Source organism: Jaculus jaculus, chromosome 1 (genome assembly GCF_020740685.1).
Source record: "Jaculus jaculus isolate mJacJac1 chromosome 1, mJacJac1.mat.Y.cur, whole genome shotgun sequence".
In the NCBI taxonomy this organism is placed as follows: Eukaryota; Metazoa; Chordata; class Mammalia; order Rodentia; family Dipodidae; genus Jaculus; species Jaculus jaculus.
Genome location: NC_059102.1, coordinates 226,849,214 through 226,870,659, shown reverse-complemented (window position 1 = coordinate 226,870,659; position 21,446 = coordinate 226,849,214). Strand labels below are relative to the sequence as shown.

Below are 21,446 nucleotides of genomic sequence, written 5' to 3'. Positions count from 1 at the left end.
CCGATGGCAGTATTGGGCCTCGGTGGTGTGTGGGTTCTTGGCCTGCTTGTCCTGGGGGTGGAGGCTGATTGTGAGGTGAAGGAGTATAAAGACGTGGGAGAAGCAGCTTAGGAAGCTGTCTCTGTGCAGGAGCCCTGCTGTACAGGGGGGAAATTGCGTAAGTTCTCTGAAACTACTTCCTCATGCTTGAAATGGGGAGGAAGGTGTGCTTCTGAATGGCGGCAGAGTTGTGGGCAGAGTACAGGTGCAATGCGAATTTGAACACCTGTGCACATTGTGGTATTGGAGGGTCAATGATACTGCATATATCTGAATGCACATGTATTAGGCATGTAGCCACAACACATAGAGACTTTATACACAATTGTACCTGCAGTGTATATACAGTGGACAGCCGTTCTTGTTCAGTGTGGTCCCCCACCCCAGTTATGACAGCTTTGATCATAGTTGTCATGGATTGAGAACTCAGTCTGAGATAATTACTCCTGAAAGCTTTTCTTCTCTGTGGTTTCTCAGTGTAACCTTTACAAGAAGCTTTCCACATCTTGTTTCTTGAGACAAGGTCTCATGTATCTCAAGCTGACCTTGAACTCACTATGGAGTCAAGTATGAGCTTGGACTTCTAAAACTCCTGGCTCCATTTCCAGAGTGCTGGGGATTACAGGTGTATGCCACTACATTTGGTTTATTCGCTACTTGGCATGCTAGGCAAACACTCTATCAACTGGGCTATATCCCTAGTCCCCCAAGAAACTTAAAAAAGTATTTTATTTATTTAAAAGAGAGAGAGAGAGAGAGAGAGGAGAGAGAGAGAGAGAATGGGTGTGCCAGGGCCTATAGCTGATGCAAACGACCTCCAGGCACATGCATCACCTTGTACATCTGGCTCTAAGTGAGTCCTGGAGAATCAAACCTGGGTTGTTTAACCATTAAGCCATCTCTCCAGCCTGAGAAACTTTTGCAATACTCAGAGAAACTCAGAGTGGATAAATAACATGCCCCAGGATCACCCAACTAGGAACAGTCAGAGGCGAGACTTGAACCCAAGTTTCTTTGACTTGAATGCTTTCAGCACAAGCTCTGGTGGAGAACCACCTCACTGTGTGCCATGTTCCCTGCTAGAATCCTTAGAGAGGCATGGGTGGGGGGGCCACTGGCTGAAGCTTCCAGAGTTCAACCCCAACTGTGGCCACATGCAAAGTGCCTAAGAGACCAGTTGACTTGGTGGTGGATGTGGGCCAGGCCAGCATAAACAGTAACCAGTTCTGACTGTCATGCATGGTGAAGGGACATTGTGCTGGATTGCCAAGGGCCACTGAGGCTCTGAGCAGCCCAAAGGAAACGGCTGGAACCACTACCAAGCCCCATGACTCTTGTTGGCAGAGACTTAACTGCAATGTGTGATTTGTTATAAATGCTCCTCTGCAAGCTTTCCTAAAAAAGAAATGAAAGATAACCCCTTCACAGAGTCTTGAGTGCAGGGTGTGCATTAAAAAGCCAGCCAATGAGGAAATCAGTGAGTTTAAGAACCAAATTGCAAGCAAATGCACCATACTGTGAGGCTCCCCTTTTGTACTGGCCGCCTGTGCCATTGGTAGTTCTCACTGACAACAGACCCAAAGAAATGATTCTACTCAAGTCCAGTGTGATGAACCTGAGAGTTTGTAGTGGTTGCTTACAGAAGAACGGACAACTCAAAGGTAGCTTCCTCATGGAAAAGCCCATCTCAATGTGAGCCACGGTTCATTTAAGCTGCTCCCCTGAAACTCCCCACCCCCCTTTTTTTTGTTTTTGGATTTTCAGGGTAGGGTCTTACTCTAGCTCAGGCTGACCTGGAATTCACTATGTAGTTTCAGGTCTTGAACTCGTGATCCTCCTACCTCTGCGTCCCGAATGCTGGGATTAAAGGTGTATGCCACCACGCCCGGCTTCCTGAAGTACCTTATAAGACTTGCGGGCAGCAGCCCAGCAGGGCAGATTCTCCTCCACCAGGAGGTGTTTCTGCTTATGTAACTCTGAGGAGGAGCTTTGAGCATCTTGTCAGATTCAGTTACTTCCTAGGCCTTGTATATGCCATTGACTTCTTGAGTCTAATGAGCCTTCCCTCCACCCTACAGGAGGAAAGCAGCTCAACAGCAGGGCCTTTACTTTTTGTTTTTTAATTTTTTGTTGTTTATTTTTATTTATGAGAGAGAGAGAGAGAGAGAGAGAGAGAGAGAGAAAGAGACTGGGCATGCCAGGGCCTCCAGCCACTGCAAACGAACTGCAGATGTGTGTGCCCCCTTGTGCATCTGGCTAACCTGGGTCCTGGGGTACTGAGCCTAGAACTGGGGTCCTAGGGCTTCACAAGCAAGTGCTTAACCACTAATCCATCTCTCCAGCCCAGAGCCTTTACTTTTTAGATCAGTTTTAGCTACTTAGCAAAACTGAACAGCAGGAGCCAAATGGGTGGCACACATCTAAAATCCCAGCACACAGAAGGCTGAAACAGAAAGGTCAAGAGTTCCAGGCCAGCCTTAGCTACATAGTACAACTCTGAGAAAGCAAACCCACAATGGAGCAGCAGGTATGGGGGTGTCTTCTCTGTTTTTACTCCCCAGTTTCTGTAGGCATACAGAGGGGTCTACTTTCTCTTCTCCATCTTCAGTTCCTGGATTCTGCTGACTTGGAGTCTGTGCTTCTTCCATCTGTGCAGACACAACTTCTAGATGCCTTTCAGCCACCCCCTCCCTCCTGCCTGCAGCTTATCCTCTGTTCTTTCCCCCAAACAACACTGATGGGTGCCTGCTCTAAATAGACTACCTAAGTTTAGGAGCTCAGAGGTACCTGGTGTCATAGCTTAGAGTTATGGTCTGGCCCCTAGGAGGCATGTGGGCATGGCACCCTGTGACTGACTGAGGCTGTAGCCAGCTGCATGTCACATTTAGGGAGCTGTGCTGAGTTACATTTCCACACCCTGGCAGGGAAGCAGTCCAAGGAAGCAGCCCACTCTGGAGTTGTACATTTTGAGACGGTGCCTTGTCTGGCTGCAGCCAGTGTCCAAGGTGGTGGTAGAGACTTGGTGAGCTTCCGATGTTGACCAAGGAGCATGAGCATTTGTGGCACACAAGAGCCTTTGTGGTGGTTGAGCTATATCAGAGTGCTGAGGTCATAGCAAGGCCATGCTCAAAGTCAGATATTTGCTAAGAAGCCAGTCCCTGTGCATGCACAGTAGTCTTCCCCTCACCACATATCAATGGCTTTGTCTCTGCTTACTGGCCTGCTATGTCCACAGTGGGTCTGTGAGGTTGGCCATTGCTAAATTATACTGACGTCCATAGCTCTGGAAATATCTGCTCCCTCCTGGAAGCTAGGATTTTCTTTGATCTAAATTAAAGGAGGACTGTGTCAATAGCCACAAGGGAGTTGGCACTGGTATGAAGGGAAAGGGGTCAGCTCAGGAAGTGGACTCCATACCCTTGATAGTTTCCCAACCTGAAAGACCTGGCCAGGCTCTGAGGCTCTGGGCTGAATTCACTCTTTGGAACATGGGCCAGGGATGGAATCTCCTTGATGTTGGCAAGGTCAAGGGAAGGTGTTGGCAAGATCACAGTATGACTGGAAACCAGCAGGTAGGCAGTGGAAGTGGGGTGAATTGGACCTGGCTTTTGGGTTCTTTTGAACTCCATAGGACTTCTTAGTTGAAAGAAGTAAGATGGAGCCAACACCAGGTGTATTTGACTATTAGGAAAGTATTTTGAAGCGTCCTTTGGAGTGTTCTAGTGAAACCAGAATTAAGGAAAGTCAATCACACCTCTGAACAGAGTCCCCAGCCACCTGGAGTTTCCAGCTGCCACTTGTCCTGAGTATCCAACTTGGTCTTTCTTAGAGGCCAAGTTCCTCTGAGCTCTACAGCAGGAAAAAGAAAAGGCTGCATTAATGATTGGAGAGGGGATTGTGCTATATCAGCTAGTTTCTCCTGCTGGGACAAAATACCTGGCCAGGAGTAGCTCAGAGAAGGAAAGAGCTGGTTTCAGTTTACAGTACTAGAAGGTAGAGTTCACCATGGAGAAGAGAGCATGGTAGAAGCGGGAAGCCATTCTCACATTGTCACACTAACACTGACAGTCAAGAAGCAGAGACAAAGGTTGGCACATAGGACCCAGCCAGAACATCCCATGGCCCACCACCCCAGGGATACACTTCCTAAAGTAAAGCTCCACCTCCTAAAGGTTCTACAGTTTTCCAGAACAGCACCACAGGTTGGAATTAAGTATTCAAACACATGAGCCTTTGGGGGACATTTTCACATCCCAAACAGTACATGTGTTTTCTTCTCCAGTGGATAGTTGTGGAAACACAATTTTACTGTGGCTCCATCCTTCTAGAACCAAGCCGGAAACTGATGATGTCATGATAGTGCTCTCACTACAATCTTTCTGGAGAACAGGCATGATGCTGCTCTAGAGTAATACAGTCCAGATCAGGGGGCACACAAAGCCAGAGGTCAAGTTGAACTCAAGAGCCTGTGCTTGGTATGTCTCCCTGTTGCTGCTGAGAGGGTTTGCATTCCTCAGGTTGCCTTTCACAGGACATAAATATTTCCATACTTTCCACTCTCACACCTGACTGCCATCCTCCCTTCATTGCAAGAGTTGGTTTGTCTCCTATTTCACAAAAGAAACAGATGCCATCCAATAAGATGCCCTTTAACTTTTGCTCCCCAAGATGCTCTGGGTGGTCTTATTATTGACCACACACATTCACATATTATTTCTCTGCCCCTCCACTGGAACCCACATCTTCGTCCTATAACTCTGATCTCAATCATGTGTTTTGCTTTGGCTCAAGGAAGGAAGCAGAGGTAACAAGACTGAGTTCCAAGGAGAGGCATAAGAACCATGGTGAGGTTTTGCATTGCCACCTTTGTTCCTGCTACCCACCCCGCCTGAGAAGAGCATGTGTAGTCTGCTTCTTCTTCAGCCTGGATCTGGAGCACATGGACCCAACCCAATACCAGCCTTGCTGAACCAGGCCACAGTTCCATCATTGACAAATAAATGTCTACTTGTGCAAGCTGCAGAGTTCATAGCCATTTGCTATACTGATCATCCCAGTGAGACACAAAAAGTCAGGGAAAGTGGATTGATTGGAAAAGGTAAGAAGTATTCATTAATATATAGGGAATAGCAAAGACATGAAAAATGAAATAATTTTTGGAAAAGAATTTGAATGGTGCTAGCAAATAAGGAATGCCTTCAACAGGGTCATTGGTGGACTTGACACAGCCAAGAAAATAATCAGTGTGTTGAAAACAGACCTGTTGGCCAGACACTCAAGGAGATAAGATGGGGGAGCAGCAACAGCAGCAACAAATGGAACAGCATGTCCACGAGCTGAGGGAAAATATTACAGAGTCTAATATACACAAAACTGGGATCCCAGAAGAGAAGGAGATAGGAGAGAGATGATAGATGTATGTATAGATAATTGAGGGCAGAAAATTGTTTGAGACAATGGCTGAGACTTATTAAAATTAATGAATTTAATGAATGAGAATGCTTTAAAAAGTACCTAAAGGGCTGGAGAGATGGCTCAGCAGTTAGTTATAGGCAGTTATTTACAAAGCCTCATGGCCTAGGTTTGATTCCCCAGTACCTACATAAAGCCAGATGCACAAAGTGATGCATGTGTCTGGAGGTTGTTTGTAGTGGCAAGAGGTTCTGGGATGCCCATTCTCTATCTGTCCCCCCCCTTAAATAAATAAATAATTTTTAAAAGTATGAAAGAAGATCTCAGGAGCAATAAACACTAAGGAGAATAAACACATACAAAATATTCATGCTTTAGAAACTGAAGATAAGACAGGGAGAGATGACACATGGAAGTGCATCAGTAAGAATTACAGTAGACTTCTCCTCAAGCACTATGTGAGCTATGAGACAGTGGAATAGAATCATTAAGGGGCTGAAATGGTTGTAGATGGAGAGGGAAGGATAAATCCCCCTATCAAAAACCAGACATGTTGGCTCACAATTATAATTCCAGCACTCAAGAAGTTGAAGTAGGAGAATTCTGTGAGTTTGAGGCCAGTCTGGGCTAGAATGAGATCCTGTTTCAAAAACAAACAAAAAAACCCCAAAACTAAACCAAAGTTATCAACCAAGAGATCTATCAGCTGTCAGAACTATTTTTCAAAATGAAGGGAAAATAATTTTTTCTTCAAGACATGCACAAACTAGAGATTTTTTTTTAAATTGCCACTGAGCATGTCCTGCAGAAACTCTTGAAGAAAATTTGTTGGGCAGGAGGCAAATGAAGCATCCAGATGTTGGTTGCGTGAAAAAGAACAAAAGGTGATGAAAGTGAAAGTGGTAAAAATGAAGATAATTGCAAAGTTTGCTTTCCTTGCACTTAACTGATGTAAAAATACTTGACAGCACAAAGCAATGATGCTTACAATATACAGTGTGTTTCCATTCTATGTAAAAGTAAAATATCGAACAATGAGAGCAGGTCCCCAAGGGAAGAATTGGGAATGAGTGTCAGATTGTTGTGATACCCATGAATCCATGAGCTGTTATTCCAGAAGTGACTATGATCAAGTGAAGATGTCCATTGCCAAGCATCCAGTAACTGCTACCTTTTCTAGAAGATGTAGAAACACAACCACTATTCCCCCAAGAAGAGAAAGCAAACACATGCCCCCACTCCTCACCTCCTCCCCAGGAGCCACCTGATTACGTGCCATGTCTTTGAAGTGGGATCTCCCAGAAGTGTCGTCCGCACCTGCTTCCTCTTCTGTCACTGAAATCAGGTAGCTTTTGCCAAAGTCACCTGACTGGGCATCACTGTATCCAGCTGGACATATCTTGAGCCTTACTGCAGACTTTCACCTATACGACTGCTCCCACAGGAGGAGTTTCCTCACCACCCGCCCTCCCCGAGCTTGCCTCTGACTTTAGGTTCTCTAATGCTCCTTCATTCTGCCGCCTGACATGCTGCAGTTGGAACTCTGTTTCCACGGGACAGCTTTATTGACATTCAGTTCTGCCACTCGACAAAAGGCTTTGGAGGATCTGGAAGGGCTATTGCGCTAGTATGCAGTACATGGCATGTCCCTTATCACACTGAAGGGTGGAAGTGATACGTGAACACCATGAGACGCTCCAAAGAAAACTTGCTTGAGGTACACAGATTAGAATATGCTTGAGCAGCATGGTTATAACAGGACATCTCAGCTCCTGCACCTGTTGTGACTCACCAGGAGAGGGTTGGAGGATGCTGTACTTCCCAAATGTTAAGGCAAGATACATTTTCCTAGAATCTTTGTATCTTAGAGAAGGAAAATTTGATTTAGAAATTACTGATTCATGTCAGTGTTTTTCTTCTGCAGTGCCTGTGTGTGTGTGTGTGTGTGTGTGCATGCACACACACTTTCTACATATATTACATGTGTACAAATGTGTGTGTATGCATGAGCTGCTGTGCCCATATGTTATACCTATGTTTTGCATGACATTTCAGTCAGTGGTGGGCTTCATATATGATGGTGGTCCTGTAAGTCAAAGATGGATCTTGGAATGAGAACTTCTATGTGTGATGGAGAGAAAAAGAGAGAGTGAGAGCGAGCAGAGGGGGAGGAAATTGCCCTGTGAGAGGGAGGCTTTGGCAGATGTGCTGAGGCAGGGGTTGAAGGAAGGTAGCATTACCCCCTTTTCAGCCCAGGGATACTCAGTTGTTATAACAGGAGTAGTTACAGAACCCAGACCTAGTCTAAGCTGGCCAGGTGGGAGGAGGGAGAAATGGAGGGGAAGAGAATTTAGGGACTCTTGCAGAATCCTGAAGAGTCAACATGGCTTGCTCATAATATTTGGTCTGTGACTTAGCTCTGGGCCTCCGCGGTCTCATCTGTAAAATGGGGATCTGCTGATGGCACCCAGCTACATCCTGAGAAGATTAGGGGGGGCGATGGCCAGAGGCTGGCAGTGTCTAAGCTCCCTGAGCAGACCCATGCAGAGGCAGGAGCTGGGCACTGAGTGTGTCCTGACTGTAGAGGCATGACTTCCACACTCTCCATGTCCTTTTCCTCCTGGGAGGTCCAACTGAGTCCTCAATTCAGAGGCTGATGAAGGACCTCATCATAAGGACCCTGAGAGATCAGTGCCACCACTTTGTCCTGTGAAATGAGAAGAAGGGAACACAAACACTGTTAGAAGCCCAGATAACATCATGTTGCAGCCAGTTGCCCTGTGCCAGGCACCCAGATCCTCCACCCATAGCCCGGAAGGTGGAGGGTAGGCAAGAATCTGAGGTGACCCAGGTAGGTGAAAACATAAGGGCCAATAATGCCCACAGACGGCTGGTGCAGGGGAAACACTTTGGGTAGCCTGCCTGGGATCCCATAACTTGTTTTCAGCTTATGTGGGTACAGAATCAAGCTGTGTTGGAAAGGTAAGATCCGACTTGGAGGAGTGGACCTTACAAGACATTGTGAGTGCTTGGGTGTAATAATACCTAAAAGGGTATTTGCCAGGCTGTGAATAGGGAGAGCACTTGGAAAGGGCCGGTGTGGTGGAGGGGAGTGGTAAGATGGACTGTGACACATGCCCATGATGTTGAGTGATTACCATTGTCCATGGGACGCGTTGGAACCTCATGTTCTGATATCACCGAGTGCACAAAGCAGCATGCTGTTGAGTGGTTTTGAAACATGAATACTTCAATCTATGAATGTGTTGGGGAGACTTCAGCAAGCTGGGCCATCTGGGCTCATGTCCAAGGGGCCCCAGGCAGAAAGAGCTGAGAAAGCAGCAAACAAAAATACCGGAACTTGGGGGGACAGGCGAGGACATGCTTATTCCTACAGATACAATCACCACAGGATGGAAAGGGACTTTATTTTTGGTCACATTAATTTGGTTGGTTGGAGGGAGGGAGGGAGGGAAAGGGTTTGTAAAATTCAATGTCTGTGGGTCCTCTTTATTCTTCTGGGGTTGGGACCCTGGCATTGTGATCTTACGTGCTGATGGCCTCCAAGAGGCAGAAGGTCCCCCAGGTTCCTTCTTGGACAGTCTGTTGCATGACTGACAGCCTGCCCCACTCATTTCAGAGGTCATGTCCACCCTGGCCAGGGACAGAGTTTCCTCCCTGTGACAATCAGGAGTCAGAGCAGCTTCGTATGTGTAGTCTCTTTCTGAGGTCCCGGTTTGCCACTGCATGGTGAGCTGGCTCGCACCTATGATTCCAACACTTAGTAGGCTGAGACAGAAGGATCGCCATGAGTTCAAGGCCAGCTTTGGTTATATCGTGAGTCTCAGGCCAGGCTGGGCTACCTACTGAGTGAGACAAAACCAAACAAAACAAGTCCCTCTCCACGCTTTCATTTCTTTATTTATTCTGTAGGGTTCGCTTTTATTTGTTTGTTGTGGTTAGTTTTGTCCTGTGGCTCTAACAGGGATCCTGATGTGTGACAGAAAGGGACCTGGCACATGTGAGGTCTGTTGTTTTGTACTGTTGGCTGCGGCTGGCTGGTTTTCATCATCGTAATCGGAGCAGCTTAAAACAAAGGGAGGCGACAAGAAGTTGCAGCCTGCTGCATCCGTACTGGGTGCGTGGTGGTTGGATAGCCGTCTGCCTGGGTCTGTCTTCTGTGTACTCAGCCGGAATACCAGGGTACTTTTATGCATAAATACACTCACGACATTGCCCTTTATACTTGGGAGGAAATAAAGAAAAGAGAAAAGAAGGGACATGATGCTTCCACAGTAATGTATGCATGGGTAGCGATGGCATGCACGGAGCCCTGATATGGGGGACAGTCTGTAGAGACAAAACCAGCCCCACGCTCCAGCTAGCTCCCCAAGTTCTTGGGCTATCTGCACAAACCCAGAACCCTGGTCCTTGGAGCAGCAGAGGAGGGGTCAGGCGTGGGCTCTTCCCGGGGCTAGAAGAGCCTTGGGACTCTGGCTTCAACAGGCTCCGCACATGTGAAAAGTCAATGGAGTGCGAGAGCCACGGTATTTATCTTCCTTTTGTTTGTATTACTTTGTCTTTCCCAAATTTCCGCTATTTGTTATCAGAGTAGTTAAAACATTAGACACTATGGGCTGAAAAAGAGTTATCAGTAGTCCTGTCACTTACACATTATCGGGTGAGGCGTTCTGCTGTTTCTTCCAGCGTTAGTCGGTGCTCTGGGTTACTTCATGAGATTCTGCTCCCGTTCTGTGCAACGGGCACCCTCCTGTCCGCTCTCTTCTCTGGGTGGTGCAAACTGGCCTCGCAGGACAGGCTGGCCTCTAGCAGCCTGCGCTTGTGGACAAGGAATGCGGTGCATTAAGCACATTTCATTTGTACCGTAGTGACTTATTCAGCCAATCCTCCAGGTCCTTCCCCTGTTGGGGTTATCTTCCCGACAAGTCCACTTTCAATTTTTTATTACAAATAATGCTCGAATGGACATTTTAATGCTTCCTTTCATATCTATTAATATTGTTATTTGTGGCACATTTATAACTTCAGCAAACATGACCTTTTCTACATATTAACTCTCAGAAAAATTTCTATTGAGGAATATTTACTAATATAATATTGATTAGCATTTGTTAATATTTATTAATAGTATTTAATAAATATGAAAATAATGTTAACAATAGACATTTGATTAGTGATAATATTCATAAATATTACTTGTAATACATTTGTGACATAATTCAAATATAGATTTATTACCACTGCTGTATCTTAATTCCCAGAATAATTGCTATTGGTAGAATATTTACTTATGCAAGTTTTGTTAGTTACAAATATTATTTGAAAAATATTTATGATATATTTTATCATAATTTTATTATCACTTTTATACATTAATTTCCAGAAAAAATTGTTATTAGGGAATATTTATTAATGTAATTTTAGTATTGGATACTATTAATATTATTGATATATAAAATTCAAAAATAAATGTTTAGCTGTCATTTGTATATACTAATTCTTAGGAGACAAAAATGTATACTACAAAACTTACTTTGTGAACTGAACACATGAACATTTTAGAAAATTTCCAAGACACATAGGTGAAAACTGTACTAAAATGAACTAGAATTGCACCAGACAGGTACTAGTTTCTTTTTTATTATAACCTAGATGTCTTTTGTTTCTATGCATTTTGAAAAATCAAGATTTTGTTCCATAAACTCTTTGTGACATTTTTTCACCTAACGAGATGAGCAGATTTTCATATTTTCAAAACCTGCAAATTAATCACACATGAGATACTCTGCCACATAGACTTATAACACCATCACACCCTGCCTCCCCGACATATAAGTTGCCCCTGGGTTGTTATAAAAATAATTTATGAAAGATGATACATTTTGCATCATTTCCAAGGGAAAACTTACAAGAGGAAGCAAAGTGTGTGGTCACCTGCGAGACTTGTGACTGAGTGACATTGTGGAGTTGCTCACTGGAAGGCTGGGTGAGTTGAGAACGTCCTTACTGTCTCCAAGTCATTTCAAGGGCAGAACGGCCGAGTGGCTTTGTTTTAATCTGTACCCCTGGTTGGGATGTGGCCTGAAACAGCATCTTTGGGCATGTGGGTTTTTTCTCTTTATGTCCTTGTTGCAACATCTTGTTTTGGATCTGAATGCATTCCTTACGTATTAAGGATGACATTTGATTTGGTGTGTAATCTGCAGCAAATTTTCCCATTTATTTGTGATTTAATTTTGTTTCCTGACTACTTGCCTGTTAGGCATTTGTTTTCAAATATTTTTTATTTAATTAAATTAATTTATTTGAGAGAGAGAGCAGTAGATAGAGAATGAGAGAGAATGGGCATACCAGGGTATTTAGCCACTGCAAATGAACTCCAGACTCATGTATCACCTTGGTCATCTGTCTTATGTGGGTCCTGGGGAATTGAACTTGTGTCCTTAGGCTTCACAGACAAGCGCCTTAACATCTAAGCCATCTCTCTAACCCTCTGTTAGGCATTTTAAGTGTGGAAGGCTTAGAGGTAGGAACCAGTTTTCATTGCTCTGTTTTTGCCTTTGCTTTGCACTTTGCCAGCTCTTTCCTGCTCCAAGACAAAGAGAGAATTTAAGACCTCCTACGGTTCTCCGCTTTGCATGTTCAGTTTTTTTTTGAAAAAAAAATTAAAAATATTATTTATTTATTTGAGAAAGATAAAGGGGAAAGAGGGAGAGAGAGAGAGAGAGAGAGAGAGAGAGAGAGAAAGAGAGAGAGAGAGAGAGAGAGTGGGAGAGGGGATGGGTGTGCTGGGCTGCCAGCCACTGCAAACGAACTCCAGACACACGTACCCCCCCTACACATCTGGCTTATGTGGGTCCTAGAGAGTCAAACCAGGATCCTTTTGTTTTGCAGGCAGACGCCTTAACCGCTAAGCCATCTCTCCAGCTTACATGGTCAGTTTTTAAGGTGGCAATGAATGGATGAAATTACTGTGCTGAGACTATGGACTGAAGCTACTACCCTGTGATGGACATGGTCGCTTGTCCAGACACTGTTTGCTGAGTCATATACCTCTTCTCTGGAGTGAGGTTTCTATGTGGCTTGTCTGTTCTACGAGTCCCTGCCAACTGCTCTGGTCTGCAATCTCTGTCTGTATCTCTTTCTCTCAGAGCCTCATTGCTGGTTATCACAACTTGATGACATTCCTTTTCTTGTTGGTATTCTTCAGTCTGTAGAGCCAATGACCTCTTGCAGGAGAGTTGAGATGACATCCTCATGCATCTAACTAAGGAAGCGCTGAGCTGGAAACCACCCAGCAGAAGCCGCAGGACTGCTTCCCTGGGCTGTCCCGAATCTGCTCTTGCCAGCCCTGGTTTCTTGGTTCTAGTTGCCTGTCCCCATCAGCCCTTCCACGTCACATTCCCTTCCCTTCACCTTCTGAGTGCTACACCCGAGGCCATGAGCATGCTCTGTGGGGTGATGGGTAGAAGCCATCCCCCATCACTTGGTTGAGTCCCCTCGGCTGAAATTTGAAGGAGACAGCAATGGCTTTATCACAGGGCTGGGCTCGCCTGGTGGCCCTGACTATCTATGACAGGGTGAAGTGACCTCAGCTATTCACTCCTTGTAAAGACACCAGGTGCTGGTGACAAGCACCTCTCACTTCCTGTCCTCTTCATCTGTCCCCACTTCTGTCTGTCTTTTTTCTGCTATAACCTGGAATAGAGTCCATTTTCTGCCAATACCTGCTAGCAAGGGCCAGAGGCAGGAGGGTCTCCAAGTGAGTTGCTGTCGCCCGAGGTATCATTCTGTAGTCATAAACGTGGGCAGACTTGCGGACAGTGGCCTTAGAGACCAGGGAGGAGCCATTCTGCAATCCCAGTCAGGGTCAAGTCAACCAGGGAAGGAAAACAAGGTGTCAGTTTACTTAAAGCACTGCAGCAGAACGCCATGACCCACCTTGCAGAGTGGCTTCCATGGGACTCCGACATCAGTGGGGCTGTCTTGTTCTGAACTTTCTACTCTCCACAGGTCCTCTCTCAGAGAACAGCGCATAAGGAAAACTTTAGTAAGGAGCCCGGCGTAGTGGCACACGCCTTTAATCCCTGGCCTTGGGAGGCAGAGGTAGAAGGATCGCCGTGAGTTTGAGGCCACCCTGAAACTTCATGGTAAATTCCATGTCAGCCTGAGCTAGATAGAGCAAGACCCAACCTCAAAAAAAAAAAAAAAGCCAACACAACCCCTTTAGTAAGCAGCTCTTCTATTGGAGGGTTCCTTTCCTTCTCTCCCTTCTCTTCCCTTTCTTTCTTTGTTGGGACAGGTTCTCATACCGTAGTACCAGGCTGGCCTCTAACTCGTCACAATCTTCCTGTCTTGGCCTCCTGAGTGCAGAGCGTATGGGTTCCCAGCTTTGGGAAACTTCCTTATTTATCTAATTTACTTGATTGCATTATTTTATAATTTTATTTTTCCTTTTGACACAGAGTCTCACTCTATAACTCAGGCTGTCCGGGCACTTGCAGTATTTCTCCTGTGTCAGCCTTCCAAGTGCTAGGATTACAGGCACAGGCTACTGCTTTACTTTAGTTTTCAGAGCACTTTCAGTTTGCAGATAAGCTGAAGAGAGAGAAAGAGAGAGAGAAAGAGAGAGAGAGAGAGAGAGAGGGGGGGGGAACACTTGCATCCTCCCCTTTCACATTTCCCTGCCGTGCGTATCCTGTGCTAGCGTGGGGCGGTTGTTAACACTTGAAGAGCCAATGCTGACGCACGGAGCAAGCAGCTAGAGCCAGGTGTCCCAGCTTTGCTCCCAAGCTGTGCGTTCTGCAACGCTGGACGGTGTGTCATGTCTGTCTCCCCATTATAGTATCGGGGAGAGTCATTTCACTGCCCTAAATATCTGTTTACATTTTTGCTTTTTTTTTTTTTTAATAGGGCTCTTCTAACTTTCAGGGATGGATAAATAACCCAGAAATTCTATAGAGAGATGAATGTGCACTCAAGAACCACCCTGCTATCATCCATGCTTGCTTGCCAAGGACCAGGATGTGACAGCAGCGGAGGCCAGGGATTCGACGTGGAGCATGTGTCAGTGAGCGCATGCGTGCGTCTACACGTGAGCGCTGTTAGGTTCAAGAAGGGCTGGCCTAGGAGGAGGTGAGGGCCCTCTCTCTAGGACAATGGCTTTGACTTTGTGTGCAGGACCTCAAGGCTGCAGCTGTGGGCACCGAAGCCATCCGTGTATCCCTGCCCTGGGGACTGTGAAGCAGGCCTCACCCTGCAGCTCCGAGGCTGACGGTACTTAGGTGAGGTCTGAGGGGCCCGGGGCAAGATCCTCGGCTGGCTCTGTTGATGTGCCACACTGGTCCTGCTCCCAAGCTGCCAGCTATGCAAGCATGTGTGGCCTCTGTCCTAAGACAAACGCTCACTGTCAGTTCCTCATTGGTTCTCAGGCTCAGGGTCCTGGAGGCTTTTGTCTGCAAAGCAGCCCTGTGGCATGTGAGGTCTTTGCTCTGAGTCACTTCTATTCCGCTTGTTGCCAGGTGGGAGCTCCTGGTGATACTTTTCTCCTTCCCAGCCTATGACAGGGACAAGGCTCAGCTCATTCTTCCAAACTCTCTGGTACTCTGCAGACGTCTGTCTGTGGCTGTCCTAGCCGTCCGCTCTTGTATTCCTGACTTGGGCATTAAGCGTAATAGAAAGGCCCTGGTTTGTAAGACTCCTTAAGAGGTGACAGAGATGTGGCTCCCCATTCAGCCGGGCTCAGATGCTAGCATGCATGTGCGACCTTTCCACAAGCTGCTCTTGCCCCGATATCATTCTCAAAGTCGGTTACCTCACCCGGCTTCCCAGCATTTACCCTTCCTAGTTGAAATTTTCCTGACTTTTCCCTCTTCTATTTTATAGGTTAATAAAACTCAGTTTTCCAGCGCTTGGCTGCCCCAGGAGGGCAATCGTCCCCTCCTCCAATTCATCAAGTGCCTAATGAGAGGCCCCCGTGGTCCGCGCTGTCCGTCCAAGCTCCAGGCCTCATAAAGGTAAAAGGCTCCACGCTGCATGCTATGTTTTGCCTGTTGGTCTCCCCAACTCTCCCGTCAGCCCCACCGTCACTCTTCTGGATTTATGCGACTCTCCACACTGTCGGGGCTCCTGTGTCCCCTCGTCCCACACCCACACACTGTGTCACGAAGCCATCTCTGCTGTAAAACGAAAGGGAAAAGTGTGGACTCGAGCATTTCAGAACATTCCAGCAAGAGGGTGGTGGGAAGTGCCTTTGTTTACATTCGTAAGGGAAGCTCTGTGGGAGTTGGGGTAACAGTTTGAAAGGGGGCCTTTAGTCCTAAGAGCGAGGCTGGTGTTTAAAGTAAATAAATTCAGAATAAAACGTGTTTGTGTGTGTATGCCCATGAGCATCGTGTCTAAGTTCTTTTTACACACCCGTATTTGTGTCATCTATGATTTATTTTTTGGTACTTCAGAGAAAAACCAGTGAAGATGACAAGCAGATGTCAGTTGCTTCCAGGGCTAGGGACTGGGGCTCTACTTCTAGCACATTCTTCCTTTTGGTCTGCCCCTGCAGGACCCTCCTTTGCTTTCTCTGAGGGGTCAGCTTCCTGCTGGCGCTAGGTTTAGGCTGTCTCTGTTCTAGCATGGCTGAAAACTGAAATTCTAGCCACCAAGAACTTGTGTTACCTTTGTCAGCCTGGTGGCTATGGGAGGTTGTGAGGGTGGCAGCCGTTATTGGGTCCTGGGTCCCTCCAAGTTTCCACTTAACAGCAGACCAACCTTGTCGGTTTGTCTTTTTTTTTTTTTTTTTTTTTGTGCTGATTCCTGTCCTCTGAATGGAGCGTCCAGGAATGCTTCACTTTTAATTAACTGCCCCCTCTTAGAGTATGTGTGAATGCCAATAAATTACTCCCAGCAATGTCTGCTCCCCTCCCTTCCCATCCCAAGCACAGCGGATTTTGTCTTCCTGTGCACAGTCAAGTGAACAATGCACACAGCGCCTTGGATGAGCTGCCTGCGGATTTTTCGGCTCTCGCCCACCTGGCCGCAGTGCCAGGAGGAATCCCTGCCCCAGCAGCGGGGAGGGGGCTTGGTGGGGGATTCCTCTGACGAGCGCAGAGTTAAGATGGAGAGGCAAGGTGCTGTCTCCTTGGGTGGGGAACAGTAAAAGCAGCTGCCTTCTTCTTTAGGGTGCACTTGGTAGGGACGGTTCTAGAAGGTCTCTGAGGTAAAGGGGATTGCCATGGCCTGGGTCCCAGCTAGCATACCCTTCTTCCCACCTGGAAGGACACAGCCTAAGTTGTCATCACCATACCTTCACTCTCCATGTCCCACAGAGGCCTTCAAGTGTCTGCATAAGCACAGAGCCCCGCCATGACACCTTGGAGTGTTTCAGACCTTGAATCTGCCGGGTTGGGGCCGGGGGGGGGGGAGGGTGTTGGGGGGAGCAGCCCGCCTTGGGCCAAGCTGCAAAGTCTCTCACCCATGCCAGCTTTTGGCGTTTCTAGGCTCCTTCCCATCCCACCTTTGGGTGCTGGAGCCCCGAAGCGCCTCTGGCTTCCCAGCAGGAGCCACGTCCTCCTGATCACCCTCTTACTGCACACTCAGCGTATTGTAGATTATCCTCTGAAAATATACTTTGAAGGGATTTTGTTTTGTTTTGTTTTCTCTATTTGACACTCTGAGTCAAGTAGGCCATTTATCTTTTAGGCACAAGAATTTCAACAGTTTAGCGGCACAGCGCGGGCTCAGCGTGTGGGGGCGGCTTTAAACGTTTCTCATGGGTTTATGACTGTCTTAGCTGTCCCCCTAAACTTTGTAGCTTTTCTCCCCTTGAACTAATCTCCCCCTCAATGCATAGATCCAGCCCACCTCAAGCTACTCAGACTGAAAGACGCATTCATGGCCCGGCCAGCTGTTTGTTTAAACTTACCCTGTGTTAGTCCACGTTAAATGCAACAGAATGAGAAAAATGTAATTCTCTCCCAGCTTTTGATCAAAGAGAGGACTTAAAAAAATTCAAGACGGGTTTCTGAAGGACAGTGTTATACACAGTCTGTGTGTTTCTGCCTCTCAGTGTTTAGTTGATTTTGGGGGGAAAAACTCTCCTTTTTTCTTTTGATCCCTGGGAGAAAACACACACACACACACACACACACACACACACACACACACACACACAAATCTCTGTGTTGCAAACATTGCAAGATGACATTTTTTACTAAGATGTCTAGCTGCAAAGTGGAGGAGTGTGGCCTTCTAATTTATCCACGACAGAGAATTTGAAAAATGGCATCACGGAAGAATGTAAGCTCCCCCCCATTCTTCTGTGGGAAATCGGGGTGAAGTTACTCTTGTCACCAGACCCCAGGATGCCCACCCTATGCTCAGAATGCCCCTTCCTCCCCATTCCATCCATCTTAATTTTGGGACCAATCATTGGAAGTACATTTCTCCCCCGACTCCCTGAGCTTCAGAGCGGAGGCAAATAAAATGTGCTTAAAATGGTTAACGTTTCCTGTCACTGAAGGCATTCGTTCGGGTGGGGGGTCGCTGGGTTTTAAAGTGTATTTTCCTAGGAAAACTCACTTCAGATCTGCAGCAGAAACTCAGCCATTTCAGCCAGCAAATTTTGGGGTTGTAATCAGCCGAAATCCCAGGCAGTCCGTCAAATAATCCTTTGTATTAGGTGGATGCAAATATTCCAAATTTGAACTGAGATTAACCCGACTCAGGTCACTGGAAAAAGTTACAATCTGTCCCCTTTCCTCCCCATTCTTTACATGCTTTTCCCTTGTGGAAAAAAAAAAGAAGAAGAAGAAAAAAAACCCCGATTTTGGATATTTGAAAATTTTGTTGTGTTTCCACTATTGGTTGTTTGGTTAGTGACTTTGCCAGCTTCCTGGATATTCGTCTTTGGTTCTGCACAAAAGAGCCAGGTTTCCTTTTGGAATCGGGACCAGGAGCCGAAGCGGACTCAGAACTGTGAGTGTCCTGGCCTGGCCCAGGTCTCCCCATCCATGCGTCCCTGCAGCCCTGTGCCCCTCTTCAGCTTCGGGGTGACTTTCCATGGGCTCCTGGCTTGCGTGGACCCGCTCTGTCAGCCTTTGGCTTGGTTCTCTGCCTTTAGGAAAGAGACTCTAGAATTTCTACACAAACATGGGATAGGAAGGGGAGGGGGCGACTTCAATTTTCATTTTAAGGCTCTGAAAGATGGAGCAAGTAAACAGAGTGGGCTGGTTTATTTCAGGGGTTCATGGTGAGTCCCTGCTGAATTTACCTAATAAAATGAATTTTTTAAAATTTTCATTTCTTCATTTCATTCCAGCAGAAAATGAGTTTGCCTTTATAATGTCCAGATCTTTCAAATTCTATTGAGTGAGAAATTAAGTTACAAAATGTAAATACCTAGGCTTATACACATGCACACACGCATGCACACACACGAAATGAAGTAATTTGTAGCTGTAATACAATAGCAAGCCTGGATCTAGGCTCTCAGGACACTTAAAATTTTTTATGATGTATAATAAAGAGAAATAAGACTCAGTAAAACTGTTTCTCTTTTAAAAGAGGTGAATTGTGATACAAAATAAATTTAATTGTGATTTTCATTTGTAAACACAAGTTGTCTAATTAGAAAAAAGGTCTTCTGAATGTCTTAAACATTGAGAGGATTATAAGGGCAACAAAAGTTAATGTTCTAGGTCACCATTGATATCTTTCCTTTACATGAAATTATGGCAACTAGTTTTGGGGAAAAAAAATATATATAGATACAGATCAATCTCTTTTGTGTCAAGAATACCCTGCTTTCAATTACAAAGAAAGAGCAATTAATACTCAAATTTCAGAAGGGGGAAAATAAGGATGATGGCTGGGTTGTCATTTGCATAAGAAAATCCAGAAATTGACATTGGACAGATATATAATTAGACTGTGATTAAATTTGTAACAAAAGTTATATAAACATCCAAAAACGAAAGTTGTTTTGCTTAAGAGGCTGAAAAGGGAATTTGGAATAATATTTGGGTTATCCCAGGCTTATGCTCTGTGTTCTGGAAACCTTGCTGGGTCTGGGAAGGATGAAAGACATTCATCCAAAAAGCAGGTTCTGTGTGTGTATATGTGTGTGTATGTGTGTGTGTGTGTGTGTGTGTGTGTGTGTGTATGTATGTATGTTTGCACATATGTTGTGTGTGTCCTAAAGCACTAATTCCAGGAAGTATGCACAGAAAACAGTGGAAGGTGATGGGTGGGGGAAAATCCTTTACTCAGAAATTCATAGTTAACACAATACTCTTAACACACACAATTTTCTTAAAACAAACAAACAAAGTTCTCTTTTGGGGATTATGGCAAAGGGTAGAGCAATGGGTTTGAGACCAGAGATGCACAAAAAGAGGCAGTTTCTAATTTCCTGCACTTTATCAGAGTATTTCATTCTTGTTCCTCAAGTTATAGTAAATTTCACCTCTGCCTTTCTCACTGGATGCCTTAGACAGAAAGCATTTCTTCTCAGGGAGATCTGCCTGCTGCCCGGTAGATGGCGATGTTACTTCTAGAGATATCATGGAGTGGGGGTGGGGAAAACAAGACAGTGAGCTTTTGCCCAAGATCATTTTGGGGATCTCATCTGTCACCTCTTCCAGAGTGTGAGCACTGGCTCTAAATGAAGGAAGAAAAGCTTTTCTTTCTTTCTTTCGTTTTTTTTTAAAAGCCTCCTGTGCAAGGTGCCAACTCTCAAAGAGTATCTAAAGTATTTAAGCCATATGTCAATCTGCGAGGGTCTGACCCCCAGTTAAAGGTCAAAGGAATGCTTCCTGGCAATGAGAGGGGGGTGGAGTGGAAGCAGCTTGGAGGCGATTTCAGGATTTCATCCGTCGGGTAGTCTATGTTGTATAAAATGAAGAGGGTCCTTGCTGTTCTCCCTCGGTGATCATGGACAAAGTGTGGTGCATGGATATTCGGGGATTTTGTGCAGAACATAAACCCAGCAGGTGTAGATAGATAATGACAGGACATACTCTAGCCTGCTCGCAAATGCCTCTTCCTGCTGATGGGCAAGTGGGGCCAAGTGAACCTCAGGAGCCATATTTTGTCCCATTAGCGCCTGACCAGGTGCTAAGACCAGCTTCTCTGAGCTCTCCAACTCCCACACATGAAGCCAGCTTAACTTTCTACTTCCTGTTGGGAAAAGTTTTCACTTTATTCCCCAAACAGACACTTTTCTGTCCTCATCTCTTGCTAGAGAGAATCCCAAAGAATCAAGATAACATTTTAAATGTTTAAGTTAAAAATGACTTAAAAACATGTTTGGATGATCTTGATGGGCAACATGGTTTGTTAATGTATTTTAATCACTTGCCATATCACTTTTCAATTATAAAAGTAGTCTGCATGTGGGCAAAATATTTAAACAACATGGAATTCAACAAAAGCAATGAAAAGATTTGTTTCTTTTTCTAAGAGTGGTGTTGTTTCTTCTTGTTAGGGAAGACGAGAGTTTCCTTTGACTCCAAATTTGAAATACTATTTAAAGACAGAAATTCAAAGACGCGGAAGAAAACCATGATTTCACCCAGTATGGTAGTAATTAATCTTGTGCTGCTCTTTAAAAACTTAATTGAATGACACACTAGCTTTCATATGTGTATGTATTTACAAATTGTGCAAGTTAGTCCCCTGCTTTTCACAAGGCAAGTCTGCATATTAATAAAATGATTGTGCAAAAAAAAAGCCAGCTGTTTAAATAAATTCTGTTCTGCTTTAAAGATTTTGCCCTTTGGGAGAAAGTCATTTAGGTATTGAGTGGCAGTCCCCAGCAAATAGAATGTAAATAAATCTTCCTGTAACTTAGTTCTAATTTTCTTGTGCAAGATACTACCCCATAAAAAATAAACTCCGTGTGTTGGGCCACATTTGTATCAAGTGAGCCTTTGTAAGATGATATGGAGAAAATCTGAAGTTCTCACTCCCACGTACTTTGG

The 21,446-nt window shown here is 45.4% G+C and overlaps 1 long non-coding RNA gene across 2 annotated transcripts in view; it reads left to right on the top strand.

Annotated features, from left to right (window-relative positions):
• Positions 1-18,284: 18,284 nt before the first annotated feature.
• The window catches only part of LOC123459359, a 38,105-nt gene continuing 34,943 nt past the window's right edge, over positions 18,285-21,446 (top strand). For both annotated transcript variants that reach the window (XR_006636242.1, XR_006636241.1), the window contains exon 1: positions 18,285-18,441. This is a non-coding gene — a long non-coding RNA (uncharacterized LOC123459359). The remainder of the gene's footprint in view (positions 18,442-21,446) is intronic.